Source organism: Zootermopsis nevadensis, unplaced genomic scaffold (genome assembly GCF_977971745.1).
Source record: "Zootermopsis nevadensis isolate Lab colony 2312 unplaced genomic scaffold, Znev_1.0 Znev_ptg000037l, whole genome shotgun sequence".
NCBI classification, from domain to species: Eukaryota; Metazoa; Arthropoda; class Insecta; order Blattodea; family Termopsidae; genus Zootermopsis; species Zootermopsis nevadensis.
The window spans coordinates 8,143,079-8,156,775 of NW_028259169.1; the positions used below are offsets into that span (position 1 = coordinate 8,143,079).

General features: G+C 37.1%; 1 long non-coding RNA gene across 2 annotated transcripts in view; it reads right to left on the minus strand.

Annotated features, from left to right (window-relative positions):
- LOC147871874 (uncharacterized) overlaps positions 1-13,697 on the minus strand; it is a 33,967-nt gene that overhangs the window by 7,672 nt on the left and 12,598 nt on the right. Inside the window, exons 8-14 of one of the 2 annotated variants that reach the window (XR_015538228.1) lie at positions 12,189-12,313; positions 10,765-10,883; positions 6,888-9,264; positions 5,464-5,582; positions 3,758-3,951; positions 1,584-1,708; positions 160-278 (exon numbers count right to left, since the gene is read on the minus strand). This is a non-coding gene — a long non-coding RNA (uncharacterized LOC147871874). Of the gene's footprint in view, positions 1-159; positions 279-1,583; positions 1,709-2,923; positions 3,160-3,757; positions 3,952-5,463; positions 5,583-6,887; positions 9,265-10,764; positions 10,884-12,188; positions 12,314-13,697 lie in introns of those variants that run through there. The other variant, XR_015538229.1, reaches the window with a different exon arrangement.

The following is a 13,697-nucleotide window of genomic DNA, read 5'->3' on the forward strand; positions in this document are numbered from 1 at the left end:
CATCAAATTGATGAACCATGAACACAAGTCGTGTTAAAGCTCGGTCCGTCTGCTCAGCAGTAGTTTCTTCCGTGTACGTTTTGGTAGAGATTGTTTCGTATGAATATATATTGATTCAATATGAATACAATATTGCATGTAACAGATTCTGTGTATTACCTGGCAATTGAAAATAGTTGAATACTTAGTTGGAAGGCCATTGTATTGTCTTGCTCTGTCTGTGGCAACTGCAGGTACTTAAAAGGAACAATGTTGTCCATTGATGTAACAACGCCTGTCTGGAACATAACAAGAAATATCCAGTTGAAGCACAACCAGTCACAGTCACTCTGTTAATGCTAGCACACGCCCACCAACTAGGTAATTACTTAGACTTCCTGGTTAGAACAAGAATGAGATATAATACTGAAGTGGATATTAAGAAATATGACTAAAAGCAGCTCACACGAGATTTGCTAGACACATGTCGGAGGCCATCTCAAAGGAATACTTACAAATTAAGATACTACACCTCAATCAAAGCCTCGGACAGATGGACCTAACAGAGGACCGAATGGAAGAGGAGAATCGAGGAGGCCACGGACCGAATACAGACCGGAGAGCCAACAAATTTATGGACAAGGTGGAAGATTACTAAAGATAACTATGACATCACCTGAAAAGCAATAATGAAGCTGTTCTTTCGAATGCCAGAAGATGGACGTCGGTAGTCTGTCAGTAAATATCCTCCGTGACATTATCATGGACAGAAACAGAAAGCTATTCCTTATGCTGACAGTGGTTTACTAATGAATTTCAATTTTAAATTAGTTACACACAAATTTATAACACTGCTTAGTGGGCACGCAATACTATTCTGTTGTGCGTGACTAGAACAAGTGTATTTTCATTCAATCTTATGTAAAGGATTCTTACTAAAGCTTAATACCATGACACAAATTTTTACTATATTATTATTATTATTATTATTATTATTCAGTGTTCTGTCTTACGACAGGTCCATTGCTCTGCCCAAACAGAGCTCTCCAGTTTTCCCTATTCTCAGCTTCTCGTTTTAATTCCTGGAACTTCATCTTCTTTCCTTCTTTCAGATCGTCGGTTAGCTGTATCAGTCTTCTTCCCAGTCCTCGCTTTCCTTCAACTTGGCCTTCGATGATATCACATTACATAACTAAAACTGCCAGTATGCTTCCTATTATATTTGTCTTACTGAACATAAAAACACATCAGAATCTTTCTGATAGAAACATCTTTTTCATTTTAGAGTGGAAAACTGTCTACAGTGAGAACAAAACTTTTGTTTATATTACATGCGCTATCACACCTTCAATTGTGTTCCAAGCAACATCACTACAGGAAAAATTGATAAATAGTTGGTTTCTACTACAGTTTTCATTCCTTTAGTCCCACAACCTGTCCTATTTGGGATCTTTAATGTCTGAATTCCTTTAGTTACAGCTGCAACATCAGCGTCTCCAGTCTGTTGCTTTACAGTGCCTGCAAGTTCATCAATGAACAACATCCTTTAGTTTAGTCCTAATAAGGATCTATGGAATGTAAATAAACTCTACTCCCTAACATACCTGAATAATGCATTTCCTTATCCAAGTCACAAACATTCCAGGTGCTTCATTCTGTCTGGTTCTTCACATCTCCAACTCCACCTAAGCTGGTTCCCCATCACACACACAACTGCTCTTCTGAAACACTAATATTCAGATAACTTGGTCTGCCATCTCTTGGTAATATTACTCCACGATATATGCATAAAAGAGGGGAGATACAGTTCACAAGGCAGTTGCCATTCAGCACATCCTATTCAGTATTAAACCTCGACCCGACACAGTAATACTTCTAGATGTCTTCCGCTAGACACGTCATGTCTCTATCAACTCATCACCGACTAATATTGAACATCAGATGAACCACGCCATATAAAAAACAATACCTTCGTTCTAATATATAAGAGTAATCTGATAATAACATTTTCAATAAACTGCATAACATTGTAAATGATTGTAATTCGAGTTTTAGATTTACCAATCTAATTTATACCTGAGGACGGTTAAATATAACCGAAACATGTCGTAAGAGACGTTCCAATTTGTAAATCAATCATTCGATGCGGAACGTGAAATGATATTTTAAATATTTTATTATCTTATTAAAAATTGTGATTTGACAGAAAATATTAACCTAATTCACAATATGACGCAAATATACTACCTTATTAATACTTTTATTAAATAATGTAACTGTTCATATCAGATCACTACAGTTCATACGCTAACCAAAGATCCTGATTGTATCCTCCAAGTGTGGTTACAAATGCAACAATCAGTGAGGAAAAGGTTAAGCTTGCGACCCTTTCAAGGCACCCTCACAATTCATTCTGACCCGCAATTTCAAAACCACTGGACCAGAGCATGTATTGTTACAGAAACAAAAATTTAGGATTTTGAAACCTAAAGAATGAAGCTTCATACATAATGTGCAATTACATTCAGTAATACTCTTAAACCAGAGAAGAGCTGTACCAATTAATACATCCTCGATGTCAACATTCATCTACAAATAATGCTATAATGGAGGCAGCAGTCATTAATTCATAATCACAATGAGAAAAGACCTGATTGCAATGTACTGTTAAATGCAGCAACACATGGCAACCACATTACGTTTGGTCCCTAAAATCTCGGCTAGCTCTTAAAATTGTATTGAATTTTACCAACACTGACAATAACAAACTGTAATCAAAATCTAACTAACTAACTAACTAGATGGCTTACCGAACCCGAAGGTTCATCACCGAATTAACCAAAGCCTTCCACTGGACCCTGTCCTGGGCCAACAAAATCCATTCTCCTTCAACTCCTATCTCCCATAGATCCTGCCTGAGATTATCCTCCCATCTATGTCTAGGTCTCCCCAGCGGTCTCTTTCCTTCAGGTTTCCCAACCAATACCCGGTGCACACCTTGTCCCATCCATGCGCGCTACATGCCCCGCCCATCTCAATCTTCTCGACTTAATCACCCTGACAATACTGGGGGAGCAGTACAGATTTTTAAGCTCGTCATTGTGCAGTTTTCTCCACGCCCCATTGTCTTCTCTCCTAGGCCCAAATATCCTCCTCAACACCCGATTAATCAAAATCTACCTGTAAGTATATAAGCAATGCATTGATTTTACCAAATTGTATAAACACAAAACATAAACATTTAGCCTCCTACTTATTAACAACGACATACAAATTAATGTGAGAAAATTAACATCACATTATTCTGAGTTATCAGAGTAGCAAAAGGTCTTTTTACACGGAAGTCATTAAAAGTTTTAATATTATTCAGACTGACCTAAAGAAGATAGACAACAGGTAAGAAATTCATTTTTGCTGCTAGCTACACAAATATCCATGGACGTCCAAAGTCTACGAAGGCAGAAAAGTTCAGTATTTGCTGGATTCAAACGTATTAGTATTATAGCGCACACATTTTCACATGCAACGTATCTTCAAAACTGATTTAGTTCTTAGATTTGTGGGTAAAATAATTTAAAAATACAACAGTACACTGAAATATGTACAATTAAAATCTTACCAGTTACCAAAAAATGCAAATCAGAGTGAATTATTGTAAAACCAAATAAAACCATTTTGAAACTAATGTTAACATAATTATTATTCTTTATCCCATAAAAAAATCATACAAAGTTTACCTGTACATATCGTATGCAAAATATAATGGGGCTATACACACCTCAAAAGCCTCTTTGGAAATGGTGAAGGTTTAAATTCCACATCATAATGAATGGCAATTTTGTTCCGAAGCGTTGACAAGTCCAGTTTTTCTTCCTTTAGTCCCACAACCTGTCCTATTTGGGATCTTTAATGTCTCAATTCCTTTAGTTACAGCTGCAACATCAGCGTCTCCAGTCTGTTGCCTTACGGTGCCTGCGATTTCATCAATGAACAACAAAATACATTTTAAATTCATAAATATTCTTTATTCAAGAAAATAAGAACTGAGATCATTTCAAACCATTTTGTGACTTATTATTTGATCTGGAAAAGTACAGTTAAGTTAAAAAATTATTTTAAAATTAAATTTCCAACACAAAAATTTAATTTCAAAGTTATCGATCAACCGCCTTCCTGAGCACGATATCAGAATTTTTGTAATGAAAATAAAAATTTGCATATGGACACAAAGTAAAATATACTTCAGGCCACTGACATTTTCTCACTTTGTAATATGAAGTGTCTCGGAGTGTGGGTAAACAATTAATTTTACTCACATTCCAGAGGCAATTGAAAATTGCAAAGGCTTGTCTTATTTTATGTAACAATGCTCTAAGAATTGCATAGCTGTGATGATTGTGAATTGAGCCACAAATTTAACCAACTAGCTTCTATTACATTTTTCAGGACAGTATACACCTTGTATACAGGACAAACAGGCTTCCATCATCACCACTGTCTCACAACAGTGTCATATTAACTGGTATCCATCCATAATCTATTTATATTATATTTGTAATTATTTGTCTCAAATTTATTGCTTAGAATGCACACCTGGATATTCAGAGCCTGAATTATAAATATTTATACAATTATTAACGCTGAATGCAGTGTCGTCCGTTATCTCGACACACGCATTCAACTACATTATTCTTCTTAACGTCGTGTGAAACACCTTTGGTATTTTATGTATCGCTATTTACCAAGACATGAGACTGTTTTTGTTGTCTCACAAAATTATGTTACAAAAATTCTTAAATTCTTACATTCAAATTTTGAGACTGCGATGTTCTGTCTGTTGTGCAGATGGTACTTTGCGTTCTTTGCGAAAACTAGCAATATTCCAAGGGAGACTGCTAATATTTCAAGATAGCAACTCCATCACGTGTGAAGAAATAATTTTAGAAGGCGCAAGGCTTGCTTGGTATGTTGGCGGTAGCATAGCTGCTGGTAGGGCCTCCCTAGCCAGATTGGTCGAGGGGGGAGAGGTCAGACTAAGACAGGTACTCAGGTCCTCCAGGTTGGGGGTTGCACTTTAAAAAGGAAGATGATGTTAAACCTCAATCAAAGCCTCGGACAGACAGACCTAACAGAGGATAGGACCAAATGGAAGAGGAGGATTGAGGAGGCCATGGACGGAATATGGACCGGAGAGCCATAGAAGAGGAGCGAGGCTTGCTTAGAAGCAAGAGGACAGCTCATTGAGACTCCTCTATCACATAAGGTAAGCTGCAGTGCTTAGGGAGGTGATAAATCTACCGTCCTTCTAGTAGAACCTTGAGCACGCATCAAATTGATGAACCATGAACACAAGTCGTGTTAAAGCTCGGTCCGTATGCTCAGCAGTAGTTTCTTCCCTGTACGTTTTGGTAGAGATTGTTTCGTATGAATATATACTGATTCAATATGAATACAATATTGCATGTAACAGATTCTGTGTATTACCTGGCAATTGAAAATAGTTGAATACTTAGTTGGAAGGCCATTGTATTGTCTTGCTCTGTCTGTGGCAACTGCAGGTACTTAAAAGGAACAATGTTGTCCATTGATGTAACAACGCCTGTCTGGAACATAACAAGAAATATCCAGTTGAAGCACAACCAGTCACAGTCACTCTGTTAATGCTAGCACACGCCCACCAACTAGGTAATTACTTAGACTTCCTGGTTAGAACAAGAATGAGATATAATACTGAAGTGGATATTAAGAAATATGACTAAAAGCAGCTCACACGAGATTTGCTAGACACATGTCGGAGGCCATCTCAAAGGAATACTTACAAATTAAGATACTACACCTCAATCAAAGCCTCGGACAGATGGACCTAACAGAGGACCGAATGGAAGAGGAGAATCGAGGAGGCCACGGACCGAATACAGACCGGAGAGCCAACAAATTTATGGACAAGGTGGAAGATTACTAAAGATAACTATGACATCACCTGAAAAGCAATAATGAAGCTGTTCTTTCGAATGCCAGAAGATGGACGTCGGTAGTCTGTCAGTAAATATCCTCCGTGACATTATCATGGACAGAAACAGAAAGCTATTCCTTATGCTGACAGTGGTTTACTAATGAATTTCAATTTTAAATTAGTTACACACAAATTTATAACACTGCTTAGTGGGCACGCAATACTATTCTGTTGTGCGTGACTAGAACAAGTGTATTTTCATTCAATCTTATGTAAAGGATTCTTACTAAAGCTTAATACCATGACACAAATTTTTACTATATTATTATTATTATTATTATTATTATTCAGTGTTCTGTCTTACGACAGGTCCATTGCTCTGCCCAAACAGAGCTCTCCAGTTTTCCCTATTCTCAGCTTCTCGTTTTAATTCCTGGAACTTCATCTTCTTTCCTTCTTTCAGATCGTCGGTTAGCTGTATCAGTCTTCTTCCCAGTCCTCGCTTTCCTTCAACTTGGCCTTCGATGATATCACATTACATAACTAAAACTGCCAGTATGCTTCCTATTATATTTGTCTTACTGAACATAAAAACACATCAGAATCTTTCTGATAGAAACATCTTTTTCATTTTAGAGTGGAAAACTGTCTACAGTGAGAACAAAACTTTTGTTTATATTACATGCGCTATCACACCTTCAATTGTGTTCCAAGCAACATCACTACAGGAAAAATTGATAAATAGTTGGTTTCTACTACAGTTTCTCTTCCTTTAGTCCCACAACCTGTCCTATTTGGGATCTTTAATGTCTGAATTCCTTTAGTTACAGCTGCAACATCAGCGTCTCCAGTCTGTTGCTTTACAGTGCCTGCAAGTTCATCAATGAACAACATCCTTTAGTTTAGTCCTAATAAGGATCTATGGAATGTAAATAAACTCTACTCTCTAACATACCTGAATATTGCATTTCCTTATCCAAGTCACAAACATTCCAGGTGCTTCATTCTGTCTGGTTCTTCACATCTCCAACTCCACCTAAGCTGGTTCCCCATCACACACACAACTGCTCTTCTGAAACACTAATATTCAGATAACTTGGTCTGCCATCTCTTGGTAATATTACTCCACGATATATGCATAAAAGAGGGGAGATACAGTTCACAAGGCAGTTGCCATTCAGCACATCCTATTCAGTATTAAACCTCGACCCGACACAGTAATACTTCTAGATGTCTTCCGCTAGACACGTCATGTCTCTATCAACTCATCACCGACTAATATTGAACATCAGATGAACCACGCCATATAAAAAACAATACCTTCGTTCTAATATATAAGAGTAATCTGATAATAACATTTTCAATAAACTGCATAACATTGTAAATGATTGTAATTCGAGTTTTAGATTTACCAATCTAATTTATACCTGAGGACGGTTAAATATAACCGAAACATGTCGTAAGAGACGTTCCAATTTGTAAATCGATCATTCGATGCGGAACGTGAAATGATATTTTAAATATTTTATTATCTTATTAAAAATTGTGATTTGACGGAAAAAATATTAAAATATCAACCTAATTCACAATATGACGCAAATATACTACCTTATTAATAGTTTTATTAAATAATGTAACTGTTCATATCAGATCACTACAGTTCATACGCTAACCAAAGATCCTGATTGTATCCTCCAAGTGTGGTTACAAATGCAACAATCAGTGAGGAAAAGGTTAAGCTTGCGACCCTTTCAAGGCACCCTCACAATTCATTCTGACCCGCAATTTCAAAACCACTGGACCAGAGCATGTATTGTTACAGAAACAAAAATTTAGGATTTTGAAACCTAAAGAATGAAGCTTCATACATAATGTGCAATTACATTCAGTAATACTCTTAAACCAGAGAAGAGCTGTACCAATTAATACATCCTCGATGTCAACATTCATCTACAAATAATGCTATAATGGAGGCAGCAGTCATTAATTCATAATCACAATGAGAAAAGACCTGATTGCAATGTACTGTTAAATGCAGCAACACATGGCAACCACATTACGTTTGGTCCCTAAAATCTCGGCTAGCTCTTAAAATTGTATTGAATTTTACCAACACTGACAATAACAAACTGTAATCAAAATCTAACTAACTAACTAACTAGATGGCTTACCGAACCCGAAGGTTCATCACCGAATTAACCAAAGCCTTCCACTGGACCCTGTCCTGGGCCAACAAAATCCATTCTCCTTCAACTCCTATCTCCCATAGATCCTGCCTGAGATTATCCTCCCATCTATGTCTAGGTCTCCCCAGCGGTCTCTTTCCTTCAGGTTTCCCAACCAATACCCGGTGCACACCTTGTCCCATCCATGCGCGCTACATGCCCCGCCCATCTCAATCTTCTCGACTTAATCACCCTGACAATACTGGGGGAGCAGTACAGATTTTTAAGCTCGTCATTGTGCAGTTTTCTCCACGCCCCATTGTCTTCTCTCCTAGGCCCAAATATCCTCCTCAACACCCGATTAATCAAAATCTACCTGTAAGTATATAAGCAATGCATTGATTTTACCAAATTGTATAAACACAAAACATAACATTTAGCCTCCTACTTATTAACAACGACATACAAATTAATGTGAGAAAATTAACATCATATTATTCTGAGTTATCAGAGTAGCAAAAGGTCTTTTTACACGGAAGTCATTAAAAGTTTTAATATTATTCAGACTGACCTAAAGAAGATAGACAACAGGTAAGAAATTCATTTTTGCTGCTAGCTACACAAATATCCATGGACGTCCAAAGTCTACGAAGGCAGAAAAGTTCAGTATTTGCTGGATTCAAACGTATTAGTATTATAGCGCACACATTTTCACATGCAACGTATCTTCAAAACTGATTTAGTTCTTAGATTTGTGGGTAAAATAATTTAAAAATACAACAGTACACTGAAATATGTACAATTAAAATCTTACCAGTTACCAAAAAATGCAAATCAGAGTGAATTATTGTAAAACCAAATAAAACCATTTTGAAACTAATGTTAACATAATTATTATTCTTTATCCCATAAAAAAATCATACAAAGTTTACCTGTACATATCGTATGCAAAATATAATGGGGCTATACACACCTCAAAAGCCTCTTTGGAAATGGTGAAGGTTTAAATTCCACATCATAATGAATGGCAATTTTGTTCCGAAGCGTTGACAAGTCCAGTTTTTCTTCCTTTAGTCCCACAACCTGTCCTATTTGGGATCTTTAATGTCTCAATTCCTTTAGTTACAGCTGCAACATCAGCGTCTCCAGTCTGTTGCCTTACGGTGCCTGCGATTTCATCAATGAACAACAAAATACATTTTAAATTTATAAATATTCTTTATTCAAGAAAATAAGAACTGAGATCATTTCAAACCATTTTGTGACTTATTATTTGATCTGGAAAAGTACAGTTAAGTTAAAAAATTATTTTAAAATTAAATTTCCAACACAAACATTTAATTTCAAAGTTATCGATCAACCGCCTTCCTGAGCACAATATCAGAATTTTCGTAATGAAAATAAAAATTTGCATATGGATACAAAGTAAAATATGCTTCAGGCCACTGACATTTTCTCACTTTGTAATATGAAGTGTCTTGGAGTGTGGGTAAACTCACATTCCAGAGGCAATTGGAAATTGCAAAGGCTTGTCTTATTTTATGTAACAATGCTCTAAGAATTGCATAGCTGTGATGATTGTGAATTGAGCCACAAATTTAACCAACTAGCTTCTATTACATTTTTCAGGACAGTATACACGTTGTATACAGGACAAACAGGCTTCCATCATCACCACTGTCTCACAACAGTGTCATATTACCTGGTATCCATCCATAATCTATTTATATTATATTTGTAATTATTTGTCTCAAATTTATTGCTTAGAATGCACACCTGGATATTCAGAGCCTGAATTATAAATATTTATACAATTTTTAACGCTGAATGCAGTGTCGTCCGTTATCTCGACACACGCATTCAACTACATTATTCTTCTTAACGTCGTGTGAAACACCTTTGGTATTTTATGTATCGCTATTTACCAAGACATGAGACTGTTTTTGTTGTCTCACAAAATTATGTTACACAAATTCTTAAATTCTTACATCCAAATTTTGAGACTGCGATGTTCTGTCTGTTGTGCAGATGGTACTTTGCGTTCTTTGCAAAAACTAGCAATATTCCAAGGGAGACTGCTAATATTTCAAGATAGCAACTCCATCACATGTGAAGAAATAATTTTAGAAGGCGCAAGGCTTGCTTGGTATGTTGGCGGTAGCATAGCTGCTGGTAGGGCCTCCCTACCCAGATTGGTCGAGGGGGGAGAGGTCAGACTAAGACAGGTACTCAGGTCCTCCAGGTTGGGGGTTGCACTTTAAAAAGGAAGATGATTTTAAACCTCAATCAAAGCCTCGGACAGACGGACCTAACAGAGGATAGGACCAAATGAAAGAGGAGGATTGAGGAGGCCATGGACGGAATATGGACCGGACAGCCATAGAAGAGGAGCGAGGCTTGCTTAGAAGCAAGAGGTCAGCTCATTGAGACTCCTCTATCAAATAAGGTAAGCTGCAGTGCTTAGGGAGGTGATAAATCTACCGTCCTTCTAGTAGAACCTTGAGCACGCATCAAATTGATGAACCATGAACACAAGTCGTGTTAAAGCTCGGTCCGTCTGCTCAGCAGTAGTTTCTTCCGTGTACGTTTTGGTAGAGATTGTTTCGTATGAATATATATTGATTCAATATGAATACAATATTGCATGTAACAGATTCTGTGTATTACCTGGCAATTGAAAATAGTTGAATACTTAGTTGGAAGGCCATTGTATTGTCTTGCTCTGTCTGTGGCAACTGCAGGTACTTAAAAGGAACAATGTTGTCCATTGATGTAACAACGCCTGTCTGGAACATAACAAGAAATATCCAGTTGAAGCACAACCAGTCACAGTCACTCTGTTAATGCTAGCACACGCCCACCAACTAGGTAATTACTTAGACTTCCTGGTTAGAACAAGAATGAGATATAATACTGAAGTGGATATTAAGAAATATGACTAAAAGCAGCTCACACGAGATTTGCTAGACACATGTCGGAGGCCATCTCAAAGGAATACTTACAAATTAAGATACTACACCTCAATCAAAGCCTCGGACAGATGGACCTAACAGAGGACCGAATGGAAGAGGAGAATCGAGGAGGCCACGGACCGAATACAGACCGGAGAGCCAACAAATTTATGGACAAGGTGGAAGATTACTAAAGATAACTATGACATCACCTGAAAAGCAATAATGAAGCTGTTCTTTCGAATGCCAGAAGATGGACGTCGGTAGTCTGTCACTAAATATCCTCCGTGACATTATCATGGACAGAAACAGAAAGCTATTCCTTATGATGACAGTGGTTTACTAATGAATTTCAATTTTAAATTAGTTACACACAAATTTATAACACTGCTTAGTGGGCACGCAATACTATTCTGTTGTGCGTGACTAGAACAAGTGTATTTTCATTCAATCTTATGTAAAGGATTCTTACTAAAGCTTAATACCATGACACAAATTTTTACTATATTATTATTATTATTATTATTATTATTCAGTGTTCTGTCTTACGACAGGTCCATTGCTCTGCCCAAAAAGAGCTCTCCAGTTTTCCCTATTCTCAGCTTCTCGTTTTAATTCCTGGAACTTCATCTTCTTTCCTTCTTTCAGATCGTCGGTTAGCTGTATCAGTCTTCTTCCCAGTCCTCGCTTTCCTTCAACTTGGCCTTCGATGATATCACATTACATAACTAAAACTGCCAGTATGCTTCCTATTATATTTGTCTTACTGAACATAAAAACACATCAGAATCTTTCTGATAGAAACATCTTTTTCATTTTAGAGTGGAAAACTGTCTACAGTGAGAACAAAACTTTTGTTTATATTACATGCGCTATCACACCTTCAATTGTGTTCCAAGCAACATCACTACAGGAAAAATTGATAAATAGTTGGTTTCTACTACAGTTTTCATTCCTTTAGTCCCACAACCTGTCCTATTTGGGATCTTTAATGTCTGAATTCCTTTAGTTACAGCTGCAACATCAGCGTCTCCAGTCTGTTGCTTTACAGTGCCTGCAAGTTCATCAATGAACAACATCCTTTAGTTTAGTCCTAATAAGGATCTATGGAATGTAAATAAACTCTACTCCCTAACATACCTGAATAATGCATTTCCTTATCCAAGTCACAAACATTCCAGGTGCTTCATTCTGTCTGGTTCTTCACATCTCCAACTCCACCTAAGCTGGTTCCCCATCACACACACAACTGCTCTTCTGAAACACTAATATTCAGATAACTTGGTCTGCCATCTCTTGGTAATATTACTCCACGATATATGCATAAAAGAGGGGAGATACAGTTCACAAGGCAGTTGCCATTCAGCACATCCTATTCAGTATTAAACCTCGACCCGACACAGTAATACTTCTAGATGTCTTCCGCTAGACACGTCATGTCTCTATCAACTCATCACCGACTAATATTGAACATCAGATGAACCACGCCATATAAAAAACAATACCTTCGTTCTAATATATAAGAGTAATCTGATAATAACATTTTCAATAAACTGCATAACATTGTAAATGATTGTAATTCGAGTTTTAGATTTACCAATCTAATTTATACCTGAGGACGGTTAAATATAACCGAAACATGTCGTAAGAGACGTTCCAATTTGTAAATCGATCATTCGATGCGGAACGTGAAATGATATTTTAAATATTTTATTATCTTATTAAAAATTGTGATTTGACAGAAAATATTAACCTAATTCACAATATGACGCAAATATACTACCTTATTAATACTTTTATTAAATAATGTAACTGTTCATATCAGATCACTACAGTTCATACGCTAACCAAAGATCCTGATTGTATCCTCCAAGTGTGGTTACAAATGCAACAATCAGTGAGGAAAAGGTTAAGCTTGCGACCCTTTCAAGGCACCCTCACAATTCATTCTGACCCGCAATTTCAAAACCACTGGACCAGAGCATGTATTGTTACAGAAACAAAAATTTAGGATTTTGAAACCTAAAGAATGAAGCTTCATACATAATGTGCAATTACATTCAGTAATACTCTTAAACCAGAGAAGAGCTGTACCAATTAATACATCCTCGATGTCAACATTCATCTACAAATAATGCTATAATGGAGGCAGCAGTCATTAATTCATAATCACAATGAGAAAAAACCTGATTGCAATGTACTGTTAAATGCAGCAACACATGGCAACCACATTACGTTTGGTCCCTAAAATCTCGGCTAGCTCTTAAAATTGTATTGAATTTTACCAACACTGACAATAACAAACTGTAATCAAAATCTAACTAACTAACTAACTAGATGGCTTACCGAACCCGAAGGTTCATCACCGAATTAACCAAAGCCTTCCACTGGACCCTGTCCTGGGCCAACAAAATCCATTCTCCTTCAACTCCTATCTCCCATAGATCCTGCCTGAGATTATCCTCCCATCTATGTCTAGGTCTCCCCAGCGGTCTCTTTCCTTCAGGTTTCCCAACCAATACCCGGTGCACACCTTGTCCCATCCATGCGCGCTACATGCCCCGCCCATCTCAATCTTCTCGACTTAATCACCCTGACAATACTGGGGGAGCAGTACAGATTTTTAAGCTCGTCATTGTGCAGTTTTCT